At 31.0% G+C, this 26,736-nt stretch overlaps 16 non-coding genes across 16 annotated transcripts; all 16 read right to left on the bottom strand.

Annotated features, from left to right (window-relative positions):
* Positions 1-10,273: 10,273 nt before the first annotated feature.
* Trnam-cau lies at positions 10,274-10,346 on the bottom strand. Its single transcript has one exon. It is a non-coding gene; the product is annotated as a tRNA-Met (tRNA).
* Positions 10,347-10,412: 66 nt separating this feature from the next.
* On the bottom strand, positions 10,413-10,485 carry Trnam-cau. The gene has a single exon. It is a non-coding gene; the product is annotated as a tRNA-Met (tRNA).
* Positions 10,486-10,555: 70 nt separating this feature from the next.
* Positions 10,556-10,628, bottom strand: Trnam-cau. Its single transcript has one exon. It is a non-coding gene; the product is annotated as a tRNA-Met (tRNA).
* Positions 10,629-10,698: 70 nt separating this feature from the next.
* On the bottom strand, positions 10,699-10,771 carry Trnam-cau. Its single transcript has one exon. It is a non-coding gene; the product is annotated as a tRNA-Met (tRNA).
* Positions 10,772-10,841: 70 nt separating this feature from the next.
* Trnam-cau lies at positions 10,842-10,914 on the bottom strand. Its single transcript has one exon. It is a non-coding gene; the product is annotated as a tRNA-Met (tRNA).
* A 70-nt stretch (positions 10,915-10,984) lies between these two features.
* On the bottom strand, positions 10,985-11,057 carry Trnam-cau. The gene has a single exon. It is a non-coding gene; the product is annotated as a tRNA-Met (tRNA).
* A 70-nt stretch (positions 11,058-11,127) lies between these two features.
* Trnam-cau lies at positions 11,128-11,200 on the bottom strand. Its single transcript has one exon. It is a non-coding gene; the product is annotated as a tRNA-Met (tRNA).
* A 70-nt stretch (positions 11,201-11,270) lies between these two features.
* Positions 11,271-11,343, bottom strand: Trnam-cau. Its single transcript has one exon. It is a non-coding gene; the product is annotated as a tRNA-Met (tRNA).
* Positions 11,344-11,413: 70 nt separating this feature from the next.
* On the bottom strand, positions 11,414-11,486 carry Trnam-cau. Its single transcript has one exon. It is a non-coding gene; the product is annotated as a tRNA-Met (tRNA).
* An 11,643-nt stretch (positions 11,487-23,129) lies between these two features.
* On the bottom strand, positions 23,130-23,202 carry Trnam-cau. The gene has a single exon. It is a non-coding gene; the product is annotated as a tRNA-Met (tRNA).
* A 69-nt stretch (positions 23,203-23,271) lies between these two features.
* Trnam-cau lies at positions 23,272-23,344 on the bottom strand. Its single transcript has one exon. It is a non-coding gene; the product is annotated as a tRNA-Met (tRNA).
* A 67-nt stretch (positions 23,345-23,411) lies between these two features.
* Positions 23,412-23,484, bottom strand: Trnam-cau. Its single transcript has one exon. It is a non-coding gene; the product is annotated as a tRNA-Met (tRNA).
* A 67-nt stretch (positions 23,485-23,551) lies between these two features.
* Positions 23,552-23,624, bottom strand: Trnam-cau. Its single transcript has one exon. It is a non-coding gene; the product is annotated as a tRNA-Met (tRNA).
* A 67-nt stretch (positions 23,625-23,691) lies between these two features.
* Positions 23,692-23,764, bottom strand: Trnam-cau. The gene has a single exon. It is a non-coding gene; the product is annotated as a tRNA-Met (tRNA).
* A 68-nt stretch (positions 23,765-23,832) lies between these two features.
* Positions 23,833-23,905, bottom strand: Trnam-cau. The gene has a single exon. It is a non-coding gene; the product is annotated as a tRNA-Met (tRNA).
* Positions 23,906-23,973: 68 nt separating this feature from the next.
* On the bottom strand, positions 23,974-24,046 carry Trnam-cau. Its single transcript has one exon. It is a non-coding gene; the product is annotated as a tRNA-Met (tRNA).
* Between the last annotated feature and the right edge of the window lie 2,690 nt (positions 24,047-26,736).

Genomic DNA, 26,736 nt, shown 5'->3' with positions numbered 1-26,736 from the left:
AAATAGGACATTCTGGCCTGTTCCTGCTCCTTAAAATCCCATAACCGAGCAGTTGTTAGTCGATTTGGTACATCTCGTCATTATTTTCGGCAGAAATACAGTTAATAAGCTAGACTGAAAAATGAATTTTATATTGCAGTGTTTTTTGGTTTTGGATTTTAACGCCAGAATGTCTTTGAAAAATATCCGTGAATTGTATGCATTGGATTACTGTTTATTAGGTAAACTAGCAGAATCCACTATTTTAATCGCAGGTCCCTGTAATTTGTCTTCGTCTACCACTTCCTGAAATTCATTTGCATCAAAAGATAGAGTATAGTTTATGGGCGAATAAGAGTTTATCAACTTCAACAAGTTAAGAGTAAGAGTAATTTTCAGTAAAAGGTTTGCATTTTTTATATATGGTTTGAATACGTTTAAATGAATTTGGAAAGGTTGAGGAACAGGTTATCCTATTATTAAAATAAATAATTGACGTCAAAAGTAGGCATAATCAGGCATTTAACAACATTGGTTTCATTGGTTTTATGGAAAAGCGACTGATAGACAGCACATTTTGATAATTTTCATTAAGATTCGATAGTAAAAAGTAAAAATCGTGTCCACCGGCTTAAATTAAAGGATAAGTAGGAACACAAATTTTTGATATATCAGTGTTCAAAATATCGAAGGTTGAAAAGTTTGGTGTAATAATTCAGTCTTCGGTATTTCGAAAGTTAAGCCAGATATCAAAAAATTGTATTCTTATTTTTCGTCTATATTTATCAAATTATAACAACATTTATCATTAAAGTTGAAAATTTGATAAAACATTTTCAACCCTTAATCTTTGGTGCTCGTATTTCCTTAAGCGCCTTTTAAATTTCATAAATTTTGGTAAATCTTAAAATTTTATCTTTGAAATTTTCCGATTGAGACACGAGTATACTCGCCTTATACATATAGGTTAGATTAGGTTATATTGGCTGTACTCGCAGGACACACTTAGGTTCCTGAGCCCATTGTGATACCATCCTCAATTTCAGAGACTGAGTGCACACCTCCTTCATGCATATACCATGCACTACACCAGCCCAAGGCAACTATTAATTAAATTAATTTTGTTGCGACGACGGGAATCGAACTCGCTACCCTAAGCATACCGGAACTGGTAACGCCTTAACCAACTGAGCTAATTATACAGGTAAATCGAACGCTGGGATTATAGCGTCTACAGCACCCGATCTAAAAGTTGTATGAATACTTCTATAAAAATATATAAAATAAATATATAAAATATAGAAGTTCAAGGAAATTAGTGAGAAATTATCATAAAATCATTTCTATCTTATACTTAGATTACCCACAAGCTACAACTTATTAGCAGCAATGTTTTTGTACACTTATTTTATTTATTATTCATATCAGGTATGTATTATTATAAATTTTATGTGTTTAATTTTATTACTCATATTTCCCCGAGAATATAGACATATGCGGCTTGCAAATTTTCAAATCTCAAATTTATAGTTTTGGAGAAAAGTTTTGTCTTACTTTGCGCCCTCTCGAATAAACTGTGACGTTTACGAAAAAATGTTGCAAACAAAAGTTGTTTATTTTTCTATAAGAAATATTTTCTAAAATATTCTCATTAAAACTTTTGTTCTATCTCTAACGGTTTACAAGATGGGTTCCACGGACACAAGATCCAATTGATACATGCTGCTCATTTACTGTTGCTCATTCACTTTTTACGTCCTGAGCACTATTTCATTGTTGATTTATCGTGTTGTCAGACAGACGGGCATACGGAAAACCGGGAAAGGACTAATTAGGTGACTTTAAGAACATCTATACCAAAGCTTTGTTAGTAGCATCAATATTTTTAGGCGTTGGGTCTAAGCTAAACCAAACTTGGGACTAAACTTAGTATACCTAGATAGATATAACATATGTACGATTTATATAAATTCAACATATTAAAGTCAAATTGTAGGCTAGATAATTGTTTGTATTTACTGTTGAATAATTTTTTTGCGCATATGATTTTGCAATGGACTTTTCTTAGGTTATTATTTCTTAAGATAATCGCGGTTAAAAATTTCAGTTGTATTTTTTAAGCAGAAACTTTTATTTTTCTGGATTCAAGATTGTCGTTTGGTGCTCGACTTTCGTAATTTCAAGACAATTATAGTCGATATTACTCCTAACATTAGTATCGTTAGGAGTAACAGATAGTTTCTCATCCATTAAAATCGATCCAGCAGTTTTGGAGACAAACCAAAACAAATAAAAAAATTTAATTTTTAACTGACTCACTTTGTACACAGAAATAAGTAAAGTTTATACATAAATTACATGATTCGTTTTAAAAAGTCTATAACTTCAAGAATCTGTATTATGTAATTGGAAGCATCAATCTACCGTGAAAATCTAGTATTATCTTCTATAATTATGTAAAACACACATATTCAACGCAACACGGTTTTGCTTGAATACTTTTTATCTGTTTTGTTGGTCTGGCTAACACTTCAAGGGTACATTGTTTCATTTAAACAAGAAATTATTCGAATCCTATAAATAGTTGCACTGCAGTAAAAAAAGTAGGTACTAGTTGCAAGGAATATGTTCTTGATTAAACAAATTATAATAGCAAGTAAATATTTTCGTTTTCCAAGTATTTAATTTACATTTTTTTAAAATCATTTGAAAAAAAAATTTACCACGTTTCACGTTAGAACATTTTTATATCATGTATATATGAAATATACATAGCATATGAGGTTTAGTTCCAAGTTTTGTAACGCTTAAAAATATTGTGGCTACAAAAAAAATTTTAATATGGGTGTTCATAGAATCACCCAATTAGTCTTTTTCCGGTTTTTTGTCCGTCAGTCTGTCTGTAAACACGATAACTCAAAAACGAAAAGAGATATCAAGCTGATATTTTTAAAGCGTGCTTAGGACGTAAAAAGTAAGGTCGAGTTCGTAAATGAGCAACATAGCTCAATTGGGTCTTGGGTCCGTAGGACCCATATTGTAAACCGTTAGAGATATAACAAAAGTTTAAATGTAAAAAATGTTCCTTATAAAAAAATAAACAAGTTTTGATTGAAACATTTTTTTGTAAACATCACTGTTTACCTACCCCCACGAGGGTGCTAATTAGGTGCAAATTTTATAGTATGTATTAATATGGGAATATTAGTTATATGTGTGTGTGCTATTTAAGAGTGGATATCTTTCTTTATTTACGTGACTTCAAAAAACAAACGATTGCGTCATCAACACTGTCTATACATGGTATTTCAATAATTAACTCAATCAATTGTTTGTTTTCACATGTTCTTATTTCAATTCTTTTCCTTCTATATTGAAGAATAAATAAGTACATGATTATCTTATTTCAAGTGTTTAATTTTCTCAATACAGTATATATATCTTTTAATCTAATAATCTATGGTTTAACCATCACTCTTTTTTCTAACATCCCTTACCTATTACTAATGACTTATCTTATCTAGTTTAATACCTACATATTACTGGAGTAAATCTAAGCAAAAAAAGGCTGTTATATGGATTAAAAGTTCGAGCAGTGAAACTTTGGGGTTTTTCTTTTCACATCAAAATAAGTATTTTTTGAAATTTTTTACTTTCCCGGAGTGGTGTAACATGTTTAAAAAACAAAATGGCGTCAAAAATGAAATTTTTTTTCAGAAATTTTATCATTTTTATTTTATATTCGCAAAAGGAGACATCGGTGCATATCCAAATTTGGTAGGTTTGTAGTCCATGTTAAGAACTACTCCTCATAATTTTTTGGTGGGGTTTCGTCCCTTCCCCTCCCAGTTTTATATATATGTATACATACATATGGTAAAACAGTTCATTTGACTATAACTTGAAAAATATTCGATTGATTTTAATGAAACTAATATCAATAGTAGGTTTTATTACTTAAAACTTTCGGTTAAAATTTTAGCGAAATCCGTTAAATAGTTCGGCCAAAATTTCCAATTTAGGGAATTGTTTAAAATGGCTGCCATTTTATGCCGTTTTGTCCTACGAGGTTAAATTTTTAGAGGTTTTTAAATTGTAGCATTTTTATTATCTTTCGATTTTATAGTAAAAGGCTTACCCGTAAAATGACTCCTTGATCCATATTTTTGCGAAAAACGGAAAATTTAACACTTTCTGGAAATAATTGTTTGGGGGGTGTATGGACTGGCTTTGGGGGGTGTTTTTTGCTTTGGCATGAGAAAACTATTTTTAAAAGAGGTCTATATGGTTTAAAGCAAAATTTTTAAGTTTTAACCCCCGCGCTGTAAGGGGGAAGGGGTGTATGAAATAAATGTATCTTAAAAGATTTTAAAAAGAGGTCAAAATAGTTTAAAATGCTAAAGTAACCCAAAATTTTAGATGCTTTTATTAATATAGCACTTTTTACAACATCCACCCCTTCCCCTCCCGCTTTCATATTTTTTGCAAATTCAAAATTTTTATGACGTATAAAGGGGTTTTTGGGGTCGCTGCACTGTTATAAAAAATACAAAAGAATAACATCCCAGGTTAGCATTTAAATACATACGTTTAATATTGTATTTACGTTAACTTTATCTCTAATTCTATCTAGTTTACGAGATGTAATTTTGAAATTTTATTTGTTCGATTGAAGCTTAAGCGAGTAATGAGAGTTGTATGGGTCTCATTATCCCATCGTAGGGTTTTTTATTCCTCGAACCTATAATAATTTGAAGCTACGTGGGAAATAGGAAAAAATATGATGATAATATGTGCCATGAGTGCTTCAAGAATGTTCATCCTACTTCTTTTTATTTTTCCATGTCAACGCCACTCGCCTCAGCTTGAAAAAGATGGATCACCGGGAGCTATCTACACCTGCTATATAATGGTTGGACAAACGAGACCATTTTGTCACCAAATGTTCCTTTTGTTATTTAATTCTATGATATTTTACTTAGGCTTAAGATTTTTCTATGATTTTCTGGTAACCAGATAACTACAACTAACGTTCATGTCAAATAAAAATTTAATTTATAGAAATTATGAGTTTTATTAACAATATTCCTTAGATGGTGCCAATTATCCCACGCTCCCCTACATAATCATCTCCAATATTTACATAGCCAATATTTATATGTTTCATACTTTTATAGCGTTATTCTTTAGCGTCCTTTTTTTCTTTGAATTTGGTAATGAATCCATTTTCCTTGCACATTGACAAGATTACCAATTGAATATACTTCTTTTAATGTGAGAAGTTATTTCACATCTTTGATTGGTTATTCCAATTTTCTGAAAAGAAAATTCGATTAGTTGACGCTGTGTTACTAGATTGTGCACATGACAAAATTACCAAATAAATGAATAACATGACTATAAAAAAAATTGAAATTTTGATCCAAGTAAGTCGATATGCATATAAGTAGGTCCTTTATGACTGAATTAAGTATAAATAAGCCAAACATGATCAAATTTGACAAAATTTGATAGAAAATTATTTTTTTGAAAATTTTCGATTTCCCATCAAGACTATAAACAAAATTGAAATTTTGATCCAAATAAGTCGATATGCATATAAGTAGGTCCTGTATGACTGGATTAAGTATAAATTAGGCAAAAATGATCAAATTTGACATTTTTTGATAGAAAAAATTTTTTTTGAAAATTTTCGATTTCCCATCAAGAGTGCCATGCTAATAGCAAAATTTTTTATTTTAATTTTTCAGTCCTGGTTATTTCATAAATTCAGCGAGATATAGAAAAATTTTATTCTACCTTTTCGCCTGAATTCTTAAAGCTTTAACAAATTATTAAGTTACAGATATTCATTAAGAATGTACGAGCGCCAGGGTAATGTTGGATAAAAGGGTTGATTTTATACCATGTATATGAAATATATCAAGGTATACTAAGTTTAGTCCCAAGTTTGTAACGCTTAATAATATTGATGCTATGAACAAAATTTTGGTATAGGTGTTCATAAAATCACCTAATTAGTTCATTTCCGGTTGTCTGTCGTCTGTTTGTCCGTCTGTCATCACAATAACTCAAAAACGAAAAGAAATATCAAGCTGAAATTTTATAGCGCGCTGAGGACGTAAAACGTGAGGTCAAGTTCGTTAATGAGCAACATTGGTCAATTGGGTCTTGGGTCCCTAGGACCCAATTTGTATACCATTAGAGATAGAACAAAAGTTTAAATGTAAAAAAAAATTTTTCCATATCCGGAATTTTCGAAAATTGAAAATTTTGTTCAATTATTATTATCATTTATTAGCTTTCAATATGTCGAAAACCAAGGCAGATATCGAATTTTTATTTATATAAAAAATAGTGGATTTCAAAGATAAACCTAATACTGATCATTTAACAGGGTTGTGTTTTTTTTTCTCGATTTTCTAATGGGAACCGATATTTTTAACCCATTTAGAGGTTAGACTGCGATAAATATTATATTAACTCATTTTTTTGTATTACGACTTACAGTGATTGTTATCCACAAAAATGACAAAATAATTTTTGTGGTTTTAACAAGGTTAAAAATCTTAAAAATTTACATCACAAAAAAATTTTATTGAACTTTACGAGAAAAAATTTTTATTGTTCACCATTTTGAAACAAAAATTTTTTATGTTATTTTTTTCAGTTCAGTGAATTTATTGTTGACCCATGACTTGTGAAATTCTGGGAAAAGGATAAGTGATTTTGAAATGTAACATTAACCGTAAACCCTGATTTAACAAGTGAAAACAAACAATTTACTGAGTTAATTGTTGAAATACCATGCATAGTCAGGGTTGCTTTCTTTATCACATAACACATACATACATGTGACACATACATAACTGATATTCAAGTATAGTAAATACTATAAAATTCCCGCCTAACTGGCGCCCTCACGGGTAAACAGTAATGTTTACGCAAAAATGTTTCAAACCAAAGTTGTTTATTTTTTTATAAGGGACATTTTTTACATTTAAACTTATGTTCTATCTTTAACGGTTTACAGGATGGATCCTACGGACTCGAGACCCAATTGACCTATGATGCTCATTTACGAACTCGACCTCACTTTTTACGTCCTGCGCACGCTGTACAAATTTCAGCTCGATATCTTTTTTCGTTTTTGAGTTATCGTGTCCACAGACGGACGGACAACCAGAAATGGATTAATTAGGTGATTCTATGAATACCTATACCAAAATTTTGTGCGTGGCATCAATATTTTTAAGCGTTACAAACTTGGGACTAAACTTAGTATACCTTGCATATTACATGCATGCATGGTATAAAAAGATAAGTAGATGAAGAAGTTTATGTTAAACAATTATTCCAATTTTTTTTTATAAACTGTTAAAAATACTCACAGCTGCTCCGCGATACCGCTTCTTATTCAGATTTTTGGGCGATGTCTCAAAAACTACTACATGACAAATTGACAACTGAATTGAATTTTTGTGTTTTTTTTAGGGTCAAAATTATTCTGTAAATTAATTTTATCAAATTCTGGAATAGAATTTTAGCGAATTACCGAAGGAAATGGAGCTAATAATTTTGTACTGATGAAGGAATTTTGAAAAATTTCTTTTAAATGCTTATCGATCTTATCTAATAGATGTCATTTAGGGGAAAATTTGATAATATAAAAAAAATTCGTAGCGCAGGAGCTGCGTTAATTCCCTCAGTGATTGAATAATTAACACATTTTTCTTAAAATCGAATATTGCATTTTGAGCTTTTCAAGAATATTTATTTCGAAGCGCCTAGAGAAAAAAATCACTAGAGTACTCATTTACTTAAAACTGATAAAAAAATATTGATTATTTTGAAAAAATTCAAAATTTTGTACTTTGCGCAACCCCGTACCCCTTCTGTCGAAAATTTTGAATTCTTCCAAAATGATAACTTCTAAATACGGCTCTGACACGCCCGATTTACCTTAGAAATGATTAATCGATAGATCATTAGGAATATATAAACAAATATTTACTAAAATTCGTCAAAGTGTTTTTAAATTAAATCCTTTCAACAAAATACCCAAACAAGTTTATTAGGTATAAATACAGATATTATTTCATTAGTTTCTACTAAATCATCGATTATATAATGAAAGTGTACTATTTTTAAACATATGAAATTTTATTTACGTAAACAAATTGAAAAAATATAAAAAAATTATTTTAAATTATTATGACGGAATCTTAATGACGTCATTAATAAGAATATTACCTTTATTTTTTTTTTGCATATTTAAATGTAAATTTTATGAAGTGTATTAGTTTGTCCATTGATTGGTTTTTCCATATTTAAATATGCTAATCATTTACTTATGTACCTGAATTAAGAGAACCTTTTCTGAAAATTAATGTGAATAAAAACGTCATTTGTTTCCTAGATAAAACAGTGAAAGATACATTTCGCTAAATTAAGATAAGCGAAACGCTATGCGATAATTTTTATAATATTTATTCAATTAGATTTTATCTATCAATGGAATACGATTTCAAAAATATCCATGGTCGCCTGAAAATATTCAACGCCCGTGTAGAATAAATCAATATATATGCCCTACAGTTCAGTAAATAAAGAAAATTTTTTATTTATTTATACAAAGGCTGACAAACGTATAGCCTCTCACCCACTTAGCGCCCGACTTAACAATTTAGCCGCTCCGGGCAAACATAATTTTTACCGTCCTTTACACTCATACCATATTCAAGGTGTTGTTATACCATGTATATATGTCATATGCAAGGTATAATAAGTTTAGTCCCAAGTTTGTAACGCTTAAAAATATTGATACTAGGAACAAAATTTTGTTATAGGTGTTCATAAAATCACCTAATTAGTGTATTTCCGGTTGTCTGTCTATCCATCTATGGACACGATAACTCAAAAACGAAACAAGATATCAAGCTGAAATTTTTACAGCCTACTCAGGACGTAAAAAGTGAGATAGAGTTCGTAAATGAGCAACATAGGTGAATTGGGTCTTGTAAACCGTTAGAGATAGAACAAAAGTTTAAATATAAAAAATCCCTTATAAAAAAATAAACAACTTTTGTTTGAAACATTTTTTCGTTTACATCACTGTTTACCAGCGAGGGAGCAAAATAAGGCGTTAATTGTATAGTATGTATTAATATGGGATTTTCAGTTATGTATGTGTGTCATGTATGTATGTGTAATGTTATAGAGTAATCAACTCTGTCTATGCATGGTATTTCAACTATTAACTCAGTCAATTGTTTGTTTTCATTTGTTTTTAAGCTGACATATGCTTGGAACTCGCTAAATAAATTTAATGGAGGAAAATGCTTCAAATGAAAAATATTAGTTTTAAAGGGACACATACCGGCATAGAATTCTATCTAAGTTTTCTAAGGTTCTTCGATCTAAGGTTCAATTAAAACCTTATTCTGAATCATAGCCGCTTTTATTGGATTTATTGGAAAATTTTGATCCATTAAAATGAGCCGCATATATTGGATTTATTATAATTACAACAGCATTTCATCATAATTCGGGTAAAACAGAAGAAATAAGGTAGACTTCAGAATTTTTTGGAATTTTTTAGAGCATATTTTGACATATTTTGAAAAGTGTCGTTTTTTTTTGAAGCGCCTTATCTCGGTAACAAATTGACATGTTTGAAGAGTCAAAATTGTGGAAAATTTAACGCTCAACAGTAGCAAGACGTAAGGTAAAACTATTGAGGAAAATCGGAGGATGATCGAAAATTTTGCTGGTCTTCCTACCCTCCTTTTTTCGCACAAGAGACAAGGTCGAAAACTTGAGAAAATGCTAATTATCCATCCATGAACAACAAAGTTTTATTTTCTTATGACCTTTTCCATCTAACTCCACTTTCCTACGTGTCGACTGGAGTATCCTCTCAAATTAAAATCTAACAAGCCGATTAGGATACAACGCGTGTCAAAGAAATATACATACATACATACATCGCAAAACATAACCTTCCTTTGGCGTAGTCAAATAATAAAACAACAAAGTATTTCCATAAAAATGTGTAAAATTTAAATAGTGCATGATTTACGCATTTTAATTGCCTTTCTGATATATGAATTTCTATTGTTTGTCTTGCTTGGGAAATTATTATTATTTTTTAATTATTCAATTAAAATGCCATTAATTGTTATTTTTCAATTAATTAATTATTTATTGAGATAAAATCGAGGCTTATGTTAAATGTGAAACGTAAGATCCTCTCTATTATATTTCAATTTAACATTATAATTTTAAAAAGTAATGCCCCGGGTGAGGATCGAACTCACGACCTTAAGATTATGAGACTTACGCGCTACCTACTGCGCTACCGCGGCTTCTGTAAAAAAACGTAAGATTCTTGCTATTAAATTTCAATTTAACATTATAATGGTAAAAAGTGATGCCCCGGGTGAGGATCGAACTCACGGCCTTAAGATTATGAGACTTACGCGCTACCTACTGCGCTACCGAGGCTTGTGTTAAATGTGAAACGTAAGATCCTTGCTATTAAATTTCAATTTAACATTATAATGGTAAAAAGTAATGCCCCGGGTGAGGATCGAACTCACGACCTTAAGATTATGAGACTTACGCGCTACCTACTGCGCTACCGAGGCTTGTGTTAAATGTGAAACGTAAGATCCTTGCTAAAAAAATTTCAATTTAACATTATAATGGTAAAGGTAATGCCCCGGGTGAGGATCGAACTCACGACCTTAAGATTATGAGACTTACGCGCTACCTACTGCGCTACCGAGGCTTGTGTTAAATGTGAAACGTAAGATCCTTGCTAAAAAAATTTCAATTTAACATTATAATGGTAAAAGTAATGCCCCGGGTGAGGATCGAACTCACGACCTTAAGATTATGAGACTTACGCGCTACCTACTGCGCTACCGAGGCTTGTGTTAAATTTGAAACGTAAGATCCTTGCTATTAAATTTCAATTTAACATTATAATGGTAAAAAGTAATGCCCCGGGTGAGGATCGAACTCACGACCTTAAGATTATGAGACTTACGCGCTACCTACTGCGCTACCGAGGCTTATGTTAAATGTGAAACGTAAGATCGTTGGTAAAAAAATTTCAATTTAACATTATAATGGTAAAAGTAATGCCCCGTTTGAGGATCGAACTCACGACCTTAAGATTATGAGACTTACGCGCTACCTACTGCGCTACCGAGGCATGTGTTAAATGTGAAACGTAAGATCCTAGCTAAAAAAATTTCAATTTAACATTATAATGGTAAAAGTAATGCCCCGGGTGAGGATCGAACTCACGACCTTAAGATTATGAGACTTACGCGCTACCTACTGCGCTACCGAGGCTTGTGATAAATTTGAAACGTAAGATCCTTGCTATTAAATTTCAATTTAACATTATAATGGTAAAAAGTAATGCCCCGGGTGAGGATCGAACTCACGACCTTAAGATTATGAGACTTACGCGCTACCTACTGCGCTACCGAGGCTTGTGTTAAATGTGAAACGTGAGATCCTTGCTAAAAAAATTTCAATTTTACATTATAATGACAAAAAGTAATTCACTGGATGAGGTTCGGACTCACGACCTTAAAATTATGAGACTTACGTGAAACCTACTGCGCTACCGTGGCTTATATTTAAATTGTCAATATTCTACGAATTTGATTTCCGTGTTTACGTTTATTTATTTTGGTGTCCACCTCCACACCTCAAGTGGAATAAAAATATTAAAATTTAGAACTTATTATTGCATTTTCTTATACATCCTTAAAATATTATTGGTACCCTAAAAGTTTGTACTCTGTGTTTAAATAATTTCCTTAGTAATCCAGTGGCATTGACTTAAGCCACGTTACTTTCATTTAACAGCTGTATATAATTTTTGTTAGTTATTTAATTAAGGTGTAATTGAGATGTTTGAAGATATTTAAATTATACGTTCTAATGTGACAATTACAGTAATTTGAAATAAGTTTGCATATTTAATTTATATGTATAATATATGTACAGATTACCTTTAAATTACGCGGAGATTAGGTTTGCGGTTATTATTAAATATAATATTACTAGCAAAGCGTTGCCCAAGCGCGGATTCATCTCTCAAAAAAGGTGATGGACACGGCACAGCATGAAAATCGGCCAAATGTGAGTCGGAGTATGAGCTCATGAACGATATAGTGCATTCCTACAAAAAACCAAGATTTTGTACAATGTTTTTGTAAATTAATAAACCTGTAAAATGTTACTTTGTTCGCTCACAAAAAATACAAAAGTAAATGTGCGTTTGCTTACACATCCCAGTGTCTCATTTAGAATCTAAACTACTGAACCAATTTTGATGAAATTTTTACAACTTTCAATTAAATTAAACGTTAGCATACATTTTTTATTAAAGAATTTTATTTAGGTTCTTTACAGATGTTTATTAAAGCAAACCCGAATAATCTTTCCTGTCTCATTGAGGCACGCTACAAAGATTTTACCCCTTGAAGTGTAGAAAACGATCTCTCTGCTGTAGCTATAATGACCGGAAGAGTTACGCTACAAATCTTGGTCCCATGCTTCAATGAGATGAGCAACCGACTCTGGTATGGCGGAATTAGTTTTCCATTCGGCCATGCAAGTAGTCGGTATTCATTTATGATAGTTGATTCACTATTATTAATGAATCGTCGGTACATCTGAACCACTTTTTTCACTGCCTGGGTATCAATATTCAAGTACTTGACACCAATATTTAGTTTATTTTACTCTTCTACCGTTTTCGATTTTTGGATTTTTATGCTTTGAAATGAATTTTTAAACAAAATAAATGTTTCCCGCAAAAAATATTAGATAGGGGTTTAGTATGAAATTTGGAACAATAGACTTAACTATTTAAAGCGACCAGCATTTAATATTTTTGTCTTACATTTGCAGCTTTATGCATTTTACAAAAACTATCTCGATTTTTGAGTTCAACAAGAGACTAATCCATTTTTCATGGTGGCAAATATTGTGGACATATTTTATATACATTAAATTTTTTTTAGTTGTATGATTTGGACCTATGTTACCTTTCGTGGTATACGAGCTGTGTCTGTATATGATTTATTAATAGACATTAGACAAACATATATATTTATTAAATCTTATAGATTCAAGTTTAAATCAAAATGTTATACTTTTTTCCCATGATACAATAACCTATGATTCGTTCAATTACCTGTAATAAAATCTTAGTAGTACCGTCATGCATTTATTTTTATTTGTATCAAGCTAGCCTCGTTCATAATTGCTATAGAGCAAACACCTATGTAGATGCTTTTGAATCAATTTTTGATGTAATTCAGGTATATTAGGAATTGGTTATTATCTGATTTTCGTTAAATTATAAAAAAAGCAGTTTGTCAACCTAAAGTTGTAGGATATTAATTTTACTAGGAAATAACTTGCTAGAGTAATAATGTCAAACATAAATTTAATAAAATTGCTTCTAGAAAGTTATGCAATCTACTTGATAATCGTCGAGCATTATAGCTATTATTAGCTCTAGCTTAAAACCAAAATTGTTTAGCGTACGAAATTAATTATTAATGTGCTTACAAAAATGTAGGCAAATTAGAAAATTTGGTTCGTTAAATTCTGATACGATTGTAAACGCGAGCGAAGGTTTTTTAAATTTGTAGTTTGATATTTTTACAAAAATATGTTAAAAATAGACTAAAAATGTTTCTGCAATTTTTAGAAACCTATGTTACCTTCAATAATGGTCTATAAAACTTTTTGAGAGTACTAACTCCATATTTGTATCAATATCTTTCTAAACTTTCATTTTTATATTCGCTATTTAAGATCAAAATCATAAAAAATCAGCGAAAAACCTATATACATATATATATTACAGTCAAAAATCTTAGCTGGTCAAAACTTCTTTTAACTGGCAAAATCAGTCAAAATTTTTTGACTGACATAAGAGTCAAAAGAACTTTGAAGCTGGTCAAAAGTGGTTTTCACTAACTAATTCGGTCAAAAGTAGTTTTGACTGCTCATGTCAATCAAAACTCTAAAAAAGTTAAGGATATCTATAAAAATAAAAAAAAGTTGATTTCACGGTGGCTGGATTTTGGATATTTATTATGTGTTTGAAATTAGGTAAGGTTGAAATATGTCTGGCATCTGACAAATTACAGAAGAAAGTTGCGAACATGAAAAATTAAATTAATTAAACATATTGTGCAACGTGGAGTGAATTAGTTGGTGAAATACTAAAATAAATTGAATTTATTGAGCATTAGAATTTGTGCGCACATACGCATTCGCAAATACTTATTGGAAATAAACATTCGCACTCGCATTCGCGAATGTAAAAAAATCAACATTCGTAACATCACTATTAAACATAGTTGAATGCTCTTCATTAATCATAAAGAAAACATTCAATTAATTAGCCAAAAAAATGAATTGGAATAAAATAAATAAGTATTAATCGTGATTATAGTTTTCAATACGATTCTCATTTATTATTTAATGATTAAAATCACAAATATTTTACGTATGGATTTTGTGCTGTAGTAAATAATTCTGATTCAAAAATTTATTAGTAACAAGTGGAAACAAACAATTGACTGAGTTAATTGTTGAAATACCATGTATAAACAGTGTTGATGACCCAACCGTTTGTTTTTTACGTCATGTAATTAAATAAAGATATCATCCACAATCTTTACATAAAAAATCGGAGGACTAGATGTAGAGATTTGTAGGGAAAAAAGTAATACCTGTGGATATATTGTTGTTTACTTCTAATAGACCCGGCAAAATCCATCATTGAGCATGATTAATTTTCGCTTATTGCTCCTTCCAAATCATGTTCCTTCCTGTACGTAAAAATAGTAACAAATAAGTAATATTACCAGAATCGCTTCGGAAAATTTTATTATATAATATCATAAAAATCAGGTCAATATTAACAAAAAATGTTCTTAGACATTTTGCTCTAATTTTGCTCCCCAATTTTCGAGTAAAAATTTGTGTAGTTTGAAAAAACGCGATTTTTCGTCTCTTAAAAAGTTTATGAAAAAGTCAGATTTTTAATATGTAAAAAACTTTTATTTGTAGTCTACTTTACTCAACAACATCCCGCAATTTTTGGTCTAGTAGCATTTTAAGTGCTTGATTGTTAATTGTTAAGAGAGCGCGCGAAAAATAACGATTTTCTGGTCTATACATGCTAGAAAGATTTTCCCAAATCGACTCAAAATAAAGTGAAGTTAACAGAAAAGTTAACGGAAAATCGGGAATACGGTTTTTCCAACTTTTTGGTTGTTTGCGTTGTGGAAAATGTTAATTGAACTTTTAAATGAATGTTAAATGAACTTTTCTGTTAATTCAAATTTATTTCGAGCCGATCGTTCTAGCATGTATAGAACAGAAAATTGTAAAATCGTTTTTTTTGGGTGGTTTTTAGCCCGCTTAACAATTAACAATTAGCACTTAAAATGAAATTAGGCCAAAACCTTTATTCATATTAAAAATCAGATTTTTTGAGGAATGAAAATAAAAATCGCATTTTTTTAAATTTTACGAATTTTATGCCCGAAAACTTAAGGGTTTAGAGAAAACAGTCCGAAGCGATTCGTTCAATATTACTAATATTTGATAAATATTAGTTTAAACAAAATCCTACCGGGTTACCCTCCGGTAACCTGCACTTTTACGTACAGGAGCATGATTTAAACAGGATCCTGCAAAGATTTTCCGTGCGAAAATTAATCATGCTCAATGACGGATTTTGTCGGGACTATAAGGGAATCAAGATTGTTTGATCCATCACTAGAGAAGTTGTCTACATAGTACTTTTAAAATTTGTAGCAATTACAAATTTTTTTGTGTATATTATTATACAATGTCCTTGATATGTGGTGGTCAAGTTCAAAATGTTAATTACAATAATATTTGGGTAATGTTGTAAACTTTTTTTTTATTAGTGGTTTCCAACACTGGATTTTACTTGATATTATGTTCATAAATTGGACAGAAACAATTAAATATTGGTATTTACTTCAGTAAAGGTACAGTGAAAACCAGTTATAACGACATTGAATAGGCCATTTTACCACGGCCCGATCTAACTATTTTGTCGCTCTGGGCAAAAATAATATTTGCCGCCCTTTACATTCGTACCATGTCTGGATGTCATATGTTAAGAAAGTCGATAAATAAATTTAATCGAGTAAAATGCTTCAAACGAAAAACATTCGTTTCAAAGGGACACATATATCTTAGACCGGCATCGAATTCGGTCTAACTTTTCAGGTTCAATTAAAACCTCACTCTGATTCATTACTGACAAGCATTAGATGCACGCTTTAAATTAGAAAATTGTTCTTTATAAACACGCAAACAATTTTTTTTTGAAACATTTTTTTGTAAGCCGAATAGTTTAGACAATAATTGACAGCAAAATACTAGCTTTTTAGGCATTTGTTCATTCATTAAATTTGAACTAAAATTGTCTTTATAGAAAAACAAACCAATTTTTTTGGGTTTATTGTAAATTTTTTTCGCAGCATGCCTAGATTTCGGTTAAACAATTATACGAAATAACAATTTTGATACAATTTTGGGTAAAGGTTTTCTTTTCTCTAAAACTATATTGTATTTCAAAACAACATTATTTGAAATTTATATTAAACAGTTAATTAATTTCATACAAACAACTCATGCATTTGTGTCAACTTCACCACTCAAACCCGTACGGTAGTTGGGGTAATTGGAGGGGATAAGTGGCACCATTCGCCATATTTGATCTGTGCTTTTATATGTAAGTCAAAGTCGCTCATACATGATATTTTCAATAACTTTTAGTTACCACGTAATATATGAGGGCGAGATTAAACACTTTTTTTTCTAAATAAATGAAATGAAACGAAAAATTTACATAGAAATCGAGACTCGACATTGGTTCATTGGGTTTCCAAAACAACTGGGTTCGAGTTAAATCATCGTATTAAGCGATTTGACATTATAGGCCCGAAATTCCTCCATAAACTTTAGACCCATTGCAATCAAAGCAATCATAAATTTTCTAATTCTAATTTTATAACAAACAAGTGAAAACAAGAAATTGACTGAGTTAATTGTTGAAATATCCTGTATAGAAAGTGTTTAATGTCAGTGCTTTCATTATTTTTAATTAATTAAAAAAGTTTAAAAAGCCAACACAATTATGGGGGTCTTTCGACCGCCGAAAAGTGCGAAAACTTTCGAAAGGTTTTCTAGAACTTTTTTTTGCTTTCTGAGAATGTTTCACATGACTATAGTTGAAGCTACCTGCAAATTTTCAACTTTCATAGTCTTGGAGAAAATGGACACTACAGTTTTGTTCTAATTTGCGCTCTCACGGGGAAAGAGTGATTTTTTTGGTTTAAAAAATCTTTTAAACATTAATTTATTTTTTTATAAGGAACATTTAAACTTTTGTTCTATCTATAACGTTTTACAAGATAGGTCCTACGAAACCAATCCAACTAATATGGTGATTTTATGTGATCTATACCAAAATTCTGTTCGTATCATCAATATTTTTAAGCGTTGCAAACTTGCAACTAAACTTACAATACCTTTCATACATCTAGGTCATAAAAGTTTGAAAAATTTAACTTATATTACAAATTACATAAAGTTCGAGTTAATGACTGAGCAAAAATAATTTTTTGGATTTTGATAGTGTCACCAGGTACCAAAAAAATCATTTTTTAGATCAATTGAATCTGATAGTTAATAGTATTTGAGTTTTGTTTCAGACAGTCCAGAAAATCGAAAAGATTTTTTTTCAGGCCAAAAATACATTTACCTAACAATTTTTGTTTTTATGTAAATTTTTCTAAAGCGTGTAAGTAAGGTTTTGTTGCATCTTTGGTCCCCATCTCGACTACAAATTGTTGTGAGGCGCCAATAGCAGAAAATTTTAAATGAAAATGAAATTTAAAAATTCAGGCGCGCATTCAGGGTTTCGTTTATTTATTTCAAAACGACACATTGTCCAAAATGTACACGGATTTGTAGAAATGGCAAACCCCTATCGCAGGTACTAGTGAGGTTGCTCCGACTCCTACTATAGTGCGCAGCGGCTTCTGGAACTTGCTACATTCTCTCTTTTAATTCTTAATTACCACAAGAATACATAGTTTCAATAATTCTTAGCTGAAAACGTCCCAAATTTATTGAGTTTTAATTTATTTTTACTTAAGCATTTTCCCCATGCTTTGTTTAAATTACCAACAAAATCCTTAAGGTACCCAAATAATTGCCCCCTAGTTTGTGTCGGTCAGTAATTTCGAGTTACAAAAAATCTTTGATTCAAAAATTGTTTAGTAGGGAACAATTTTCTCCAATACCTACCCCCCTTTGAATCCCCTCCTGTAAAACATTTATAATAATTGTCTATTCCACCTTGTAAATCGATTTCTTTGCACACATTATAATAGAATCAATCAATCAAGAATAAATAAGGATCGTAGGTCATCGTCAAACGAAAAAAAAAATTTAATTATGGCTCTTAAACACCATAAATCAGATTCATATCTTAGAATTTTTTTATATTCATTAGAAGTAAAAAAAAAACCTTTCTAGACATTATTTAAATATATTGAACAATCTTTATACGTATAAATATAACCGTTGATGCGTCTGCTTGTAATCATGTAATTTTTGAACGACTTGAGCTAAAATCAACACAATACATTAGCTTTGTCTCAATTTGCGAACGAAACGAACAAAAAAATTGAAGGTCGAAGCCGGGTCACAGGCCAACATTATGTTGAAGGTCAAAGACAAATCGAAAGTCTCCTTAATTCACCCTCCCATCTGAAACTTAACTGAGAATCTAATAATCGTTTTGCCCGCCGTGTAATACAGAAACCTTATTAAATTAGTAAAATACGAAATTATATGAATTACATGAATTTTTCCATACAATCCCAGTAATCCAAACGAATCCAGTAATTCAACACCCTCCAGTTTTTGATGAGTTCGGATTAGTGAGAATTTATCTTTTATATTATTTTTCTAGCCTGCTTTTTCCTGTCCTTATTCTATCATCAATTTCCATGATTTACTTTTAATTTTAAAGCTTATCTTGCTGGATAATGACGAAATAGACTCACGGTCTAAAAATGCATCGCTTAAGAAAAAACAGGCTAGAAAAATAATAATAGAATTAAATTTTGATTAAGTAATTTGTATATCATATCTGCAATAAAATGGCCTATAAATAAAAAGAAAGTAATTTTCTATTGATATTTGCAATAGATTCCAAAACTAGACAGTATAAGTTTACAAATGAGCTAATGAAGTTTCAAATCAGCTCCGAAACAAAGAGCTTTGTGACTTGCCTTTTCTTATTTTGATCTTTTTTAGGAATGTAAAACTAAATATCTGTATTGTTTAAATACAGCCATGTTTCAAGCGAAGTGTCAAGAGATGGAGGAAAGTATGGTGGTATTGTGATTGTCCACACGAAGCAGATGGGTAACGGCTTGTTTATAAAATAAATTTTTACCACAATAATGTCTGTGTTTTTAAAATCATGTAATACCTATAAAATGTATTTGTTTTTTGTATGCAATAAATAATTTAATTTGACCTTTTTAGAAAAAAGATGTCTTTAAACAATAAATAATAGGTACAATACTATGTTGTAGTAGGATGGTCGGCGACTTTTATACCCTGCTAAATACACTCATCGGCACCGAATTTCATCATAATAGAATGGGTCTTTGTGAAATAAATTTCGTGTAAAATAATTTTTTTGATAACATCAATAACTACGAAAATATGAAGGATTTAAATGTACAAATAAAAAGAAAAGAAAATAACACTTGGTGACGTCATAACCTGCAAATGGCATAGAGACCACATATCAAAAGTTGTTTTGCAAGAATAATATGGAAAAAATAGACCTTTTTCACATTATTTTTTCTTATTTTTAAATGAAAGTAAATGTCTTGATAAATGGGCTTATTTTTTTCTCCGATTTTTTTGGAGCCATACGACCGAGAGCAGCCAATGAAAATCAATAAAATTCAAATTGGCGAAAACGATTCGGAAACACACGAAGTTATACGAATAGCACTGTGACGTCAGTTGACTTTTATTAATTATCATAAATATACGAATTACGAATGAACCAAACCGGCAATGACAGATAAATCGGTCAACATTGACGATGAAAAATCGCGCATTTCTACAAAAACGGCTTCTGGGTTATTTACTACGTAACCAGATAAATCAATTTCAGAATTATATAACACATATTTATAAAAATTTTGAATTAACTTTATAGCACAAGCAGTAAGGAAAAAAATATAACTGTTAGTTTACAGAATTTAGGGTCTCGCTTTTTGTTTTGTTACAGGAAGTTGAAAGACAGCTAATGTTAAATTTGCTGTCATGTCATGAATTTTTGTAAAATAGGGAAATCGAAAATTAAAGAAAGCTTCTTTTTAATAACTTGAAAACTATATAAGAATAGATAAATGTAATTTTGCACATTTTCATTTTTTAATCGATTTTTTAGCATCAAAACTGATTGCTACTTTTTATGCTACTTTTTACGATAAGTAGTAAGCATTAGTGGAGCGCCGTAAGATTTATTCCTCGGAGTCCAGGGCTAGTCAATGAATCTTTATAAAAACTGTTCTACTGCAATTTTAAAGCTGATGATGCTGAGTGGAAAAGTGAAAATTGGTGAGGGAAAAGATTCATTGAGTGGCCCTGGATTCCGAGATTTTAGTATTTTTATGCCCTACGGCGATCTATTATTTGTGGAATTCATAGAAAAAATAACAATATTTAGTCGATCAAAAATTTTGTATTCTCATCTTAAACTTGTAGATACAATCATGATAGTCACGATAAACTCGTTTACAAGCAATTTCAAAACACTTCGTTACGTAAAAGCGCAAGAACGTATATTTTCATTTTTTATCGATTTTTTAGCATCAAATCTGACTGCTACTTTTTACGATATGTAGTAAGTATTAGTGGAGCGCCGTAAGGTTTATTCCTCGGAGTACAGGGCCAGTCAATGAATCTTTATACAAACTGTTCGACTGCATTTTAAAAAGCTGACGATGCTGAGTGAAAAGTATATTACTATATCTAGTGTGCCAGATATGAATACACATTACCTTTCCTTTGCGTTGCTCAGTCGGGTAAGCATATCTATTTCTTGTACTAATGTTGCTGTAAAAATTTATATTTTCAATAAATTACACATTTTAGTAAAGTATTTCCCGCGCACGTTTTTCCTAATATTGTGGTATACTTTCTGATAATTGTATTGCAATGGTTGACAAATTACTAAATATTGTAACTAAATATTTAACACTATTATTAATTGTAAATTTTCGTATAAAAAATTACCAAAACAGACTGGTTATAACCTTCACCTTTATTATACGGTATCCCCCTGCATATGTTCAATTTTTGTTTTTCAAGAATCTACAATGGTAATAATAAAAAATTTTTACTTAATAATTAAATGTTTAAATATGGAAAATTTGATTCATTAAATCATTTACAAATTGATGTTGATTCATTTACAAAAAAACTAAAATACAGTACAAAACATCTCTTTCATATTTGGCAAATTTTCAAGTGGCTGTGCCGTGCCTATCATCTTTTTTGAGTGCGGAATCCGCTCCTGAATTTCATCTACATATTTTGAAAATCTGTGCTTAGACAAATAAAGCCATCATTGGCGCATCTTAATAGCATTCCTAGGGGTGCATTATTTTGCTCGTTTGCTGTGTTTGTAGCGGTTGAAGCAGGAAGGAGCTGGGTGGATATACCTCTCTTTATGCAGTACTGACGCAAACGTAACAACAAAAATACCTATATGTTTACAACACTTTGTTTATACAAATTATACAACAAAAAACAATCAATTAATTAGTTGTCAAAAATGACTTCGAAGTAGTGTTGATATTTGTATGAAGAATTTGTTCTAATATCATCCTTTATAGTTTAGGCTAAAAAATTTCTTGATTGCTAAGTTTTGTAAAGAAACCTTTAGCTTTCCTTGTTTTATATAAAATATGGACTTCAGCATTACCCTCTAGCATCATTTGTTCCAACTGAATTTCTTCTTCCTCAACATCTTCAAGAATTAATTAATAGTCATAATAGAATATCACTCATTTTATGCTTCGGAAGAAACATTCAAGTACGCGTTAGACGCAGTTGTTAGCCGCATCACAGGAGCGTGAGGGCTACTTGGGTGAGGCACAACCCACTAGAGAATTATTCATAGAATTTATAACATAGAATCGTAATGAGCCCATCCAAACGGTTGATCGTTATAGAGAGAGACCTAAAAAAAGGTGCTCAAACTGTCTTCGTTTATCCTATATTACCTCTATGAAATACACAGACATGCACATGCTTGTAAAATAATTCAAAATATTATTATTCGCGCTTTGTCAGGCTGCAAGACAAAGAGGGAAGACAATCCCGTTTTTCGATCTCTTTTTAGCGGTCAATAATCCACTTATTGTGTTTCCTATACTTATAAACTTCTTTGTAATATAACCTCTTTGGAATTATTTCAAATGAAAAAGGCAACCCTATAACTATCATGCGTACATTTTATCCAACCATTATATGTAAACGATCAGGTGTAAAAATTATATTGGAAAATCCAATTATTATTTATTTTTATCGCATATTATAATCAAACTACTATTATTAGTATGATTTTTATTTATAAATGATGTCCTTAAGTGTTTATGGGTATTTCTTGTTGAAAAATCCGTGTTTATTATAAAACAAAGCACCATTTAACAAAATTGTCTTTTAATTAAAAGTGAGTAACAATCTGTTTCCTGTATATAAACACCGAGCAATATTTGCATCATGATTTTATTCTATTGATCTGAGTACATTTCATCTATGGTAAATCGAGAAATAATAAACGAATTTAACTTTAAAATGGCAAAAATGTAATGCCCCGAGTGAGGATCGAACTCACGACTTTAAGATTATGAGACTTATGCTCTGCCTACTGCGCTACCGAGGCTTGTTTGGAATGTGAATCCTAAAAAATCCTAATAAAAACTGAATTGCTCTTTAAAATGTCAAAATAATGCCCCGAGTGAGGATCGAACTCACGACCTTAAGATTATGAGACTTACGCGCTGCCTACTGCGGTACCGAGGCTTGTTTTGAAATTGAAACTTAAAAATTCTTCATAATAACTAAATTGTTCGTTAAAATGTCAAAAATTAATGCCCCGAGTGAGGATCGAACTCACGACCTTAAGATTATGAGACTTACGCGCTGCCTACTGCGCTACCGAGGCTTGTTTGGAATTTGAATCCTAAAAAATCCTAATCAAAACTGAATTGCTCGTTAAAATGTCAAAATAATGCCCCGAGTGAGGATCGAACTCACGACCTTAAGATTATGAGACTTACGCGCTGCCTACTGCGCTACCGAGGCTTGTTTGAAATATGAATCCTAAAAAATCCTAATCAAAACTGAATTGCTCGTTAAAATGTCAAAATAATGCCCCGAGTGAGGATCGAACTCACGACCTTAAGATTATGAGACTTACGCGCTGCCTACTGCGCTACCGAGGCTTGTTTGGAATTTGAATCCTAAAAAATCCTAATCAAAACTGAATTGCTCGTTAAAATGTCAAAATAATGCCCCGAGTGAGGATCGAACTCACGACCTTAAGATTATGAGACTTACGCGCTGCCTACTGCGCTACCGAGGCTTGTTTGGAATGTGAATCCTAAAAAATTCCTAATCAAAACTGAATTGCTCGTTAAAATGTCAAAATAATGCCCCGAGTCAGGATCGAACTCACGACCTTAAGATTATGAGACTTACGCGCTGCCTACTGCGCTACCGAGGCTTGTTTGGAATGTGAATCCTAAAAAATTCCTAATCAAAACTTAATTGCTCGTTAAAATGTCAAAATAATGCCCCGAGTGAGGATCGAACTCACGACCTTAAGATTATGAGACTTACGCGCTGCCTACTGCGCTACCGAGGCTTGTTTGGAAAGTGAATCCTAAAAAAAACTAATCAAAACTGAATTGCTCGTTAAAATGTCAAAATAATGCCCCGAGTGAGGATCGAACTCACGACCTTAAGATTATGAGACTTACGCGCTGCCTACTGTTCTACCGAGGCTAGTTTTGAAAGTGAAACACAACAAGGCATTATTTTCACCTAAAAGTGACGATTTCATATTCTTACAATATGGAAAGTCATTCGCTTATAATATAGAACTTTCATACTTGTATTATCAATTCATTGAATTTAGTGCCCAGCTTATTTACACCTACTTTGTTATAATTTTAACAAGACTATAGTTGTCTGCTTTGTGTGTAATCATTGACGTATCAAGGACATGATTCCTCTTAGAAGGAGCATTTTTTTTTTTATTTCTACAAGGTTGGTATTAATAATGATTATTGTTCATTATGTTTAACATCATTTAAATTATTTAAAACAAATTGAGCATTGAAAAATGTGATATTTATTACAGAAGCGCACTTTGGTGTTGACTTTTGAGAGGGGCTGGTTGCAAGAGAAGGTAGTTTGACTAATCAAAGAAACTAGCTCGACCCGTGTGGAATTCCGCCCATGTGGCTACCGTAACTCGTGGCTACCCTGTGCCCGCGACTAAAAACAACAAACAACAAATTTCGAAGAAAAGTGATGAAAAAAGTGAAAAGTTAGGGTTAACATGTATTAAAAATAGTAATTATATGTCTAGAGTATTAGGAGAGCAACTGTAAAAACAAACATGCTTATGATATTTTTTCGTTCAAATTATTTGTCTAGCGTAGTTTTTCCTAACTTAGACATAATAAGCTTGAAAATGAGAAGTGATAAAATCATGAAATTTGATAAAAGAGTAAGTAAGGTAAGGGTGGGACAGAAAAAACCTTGCTAGAGTAATAATATATAAGATATTTATTTTATATTAATTGTGTATACAACGACCCAAAAAATACTTGATCACTAAGAGTCAAAACATTTTTGCTATTAAAAAATCAAATTTTCTTCCTCGCCAAACTCTCCTCGTTTCTCACAAATGAATCTGAAAAAAAATCGAATGAGAAAGTCTAAACATAGTTGTAAGTTATAAGAACGAGATAAAATTTTCTAATTTTGATTCTTACTCATGTAAACCGTCTGACTTATATTTTATCAGACCAATATTTCATCAAAATCTTGTGTTGTTATTGGGGGGGGGGTAGGGGGAAAGAGAACATTCTGAAGAATTTATTACCGTTGGAAATTTATCAAAAGTTAACAAAAATTTTGGGTAACGCTTAAAATTATGGGTGCTACGAACAAAAGTTTGGTATAGGTGTTCATAAAATTACCTTATTAGTCCATTTCCGGTTGTCTATCTGTCGTCTGTCGTCTGTCCGTCTGCCATCACGATTACTCAAAAACGAAAAGAGATATAAAGCTGAAATTTTTATAGCATGCTGAGGACGTAAAACGTGAGGTCGAGTTCGTAAATGAACAACATAGGTCAATTGGGTCTTGTAAACCGTTAGAGATAGAACAAAAGTTCAAATGTAAAAAATGTTCCTTATACGAAAAAACAACATTTTTTCGTAAACATCACCGTTTACCCGTGAGAGCACATATTATGCGCAAGTTGTAGTATTATATGGGTATATCAGTTTTATGTGTGTGACATTTATGTATGTGTAATGTGCCAGAGTAATCAACACTGTCTTTACATGGTATTTCAACCATTAACTCAGTCAATTGTTTGTTTTCACTTGTTCTAATTATATTTTAATTCATTCAGAAAAGCACGTTTTAAATCTTCCATTTTTGGATTAGAACGACTTTCGATCTATCGAATTTACGGTGTTTCGAGAAAACATTGTGTAAAAAATCTGATAAAATGCATAACTTTCTTATGTTCTAATAACATTTTTACAAAGTTAAAAGATTAAAAAATTTATGTAGGTAATTCGATATTTGATGAACGTTCGAAAAACGTCACGCCTTTCATGAAAAAGTAAAAGTTGGGGAATATGTTATTATTTAATCAAAACAGAACATACCAAAAAAATTCGACTAATTCAAAAACTTTTATCGTCTAAACATTCTATGATGAAATAATTTATAATTAAATAATATAAACAATAAAAAAAACGCTCATGAAACAAAAAATGTACCTATATAAAATATTTTAAGAGTCTGACGTCAGCCAATTGCGTGGTTTTCTAACCATTATGGATCATATTATCATATTAAAAAAAAAGAGGTACTTTACAAAAATTTTAAGTTGTAATTATGATGGCATAATTTTGAAGATTTTTTTTTATATTAATTATTAAAAATTAAAAATATTTCCATTTGTAAACATTGTATGAATTTTCCGGTGTAATCATCTTTAAATTCTTATTAAATTCTTGTTAATTCACAAGAATTTATTCAATTTCGTCACACTTTTTCCAAGACGAGATCCGTTTAAAGGTTTAAACCAATATAATCAAAAAAGTGCGATCAGGGTAGACACTTTCAGTAAAATGCTCAATTTTTTTTTATTTTTTTTTTAAATTTGTTTTAAATGTTTTTTTTTTTTAAATTTGTTTAAAATGAAATCCAAAAATTTGACTTTAAAATTAAACATAGTTGATACGGATCTTATGGCAAAGCTGCTGAAAGACAGGCAATTTTGATAATTATCACCAAGATGTGATC

Source organism: Chrysoperla carnea, chromosome X (assembly GCF_905475395.1).
Source record: "Chrysoperla carnea chromosome X, inChrCarn1.1, whole genome shotgun sequence".
Classification (NCBI taxonomy): domain Eukaryota; kingdom Metazoa; phylum Arthropoda; class Insecta; order Neuroptera; family Chrysopidae; genus Chrysoperla; species Chrysoperla carnea.
The sequence above is the reverse complement of the archived record's forward strand: the minus strand, read 5'-3'. Positions and strand labels throughout refer to the sequence as shown.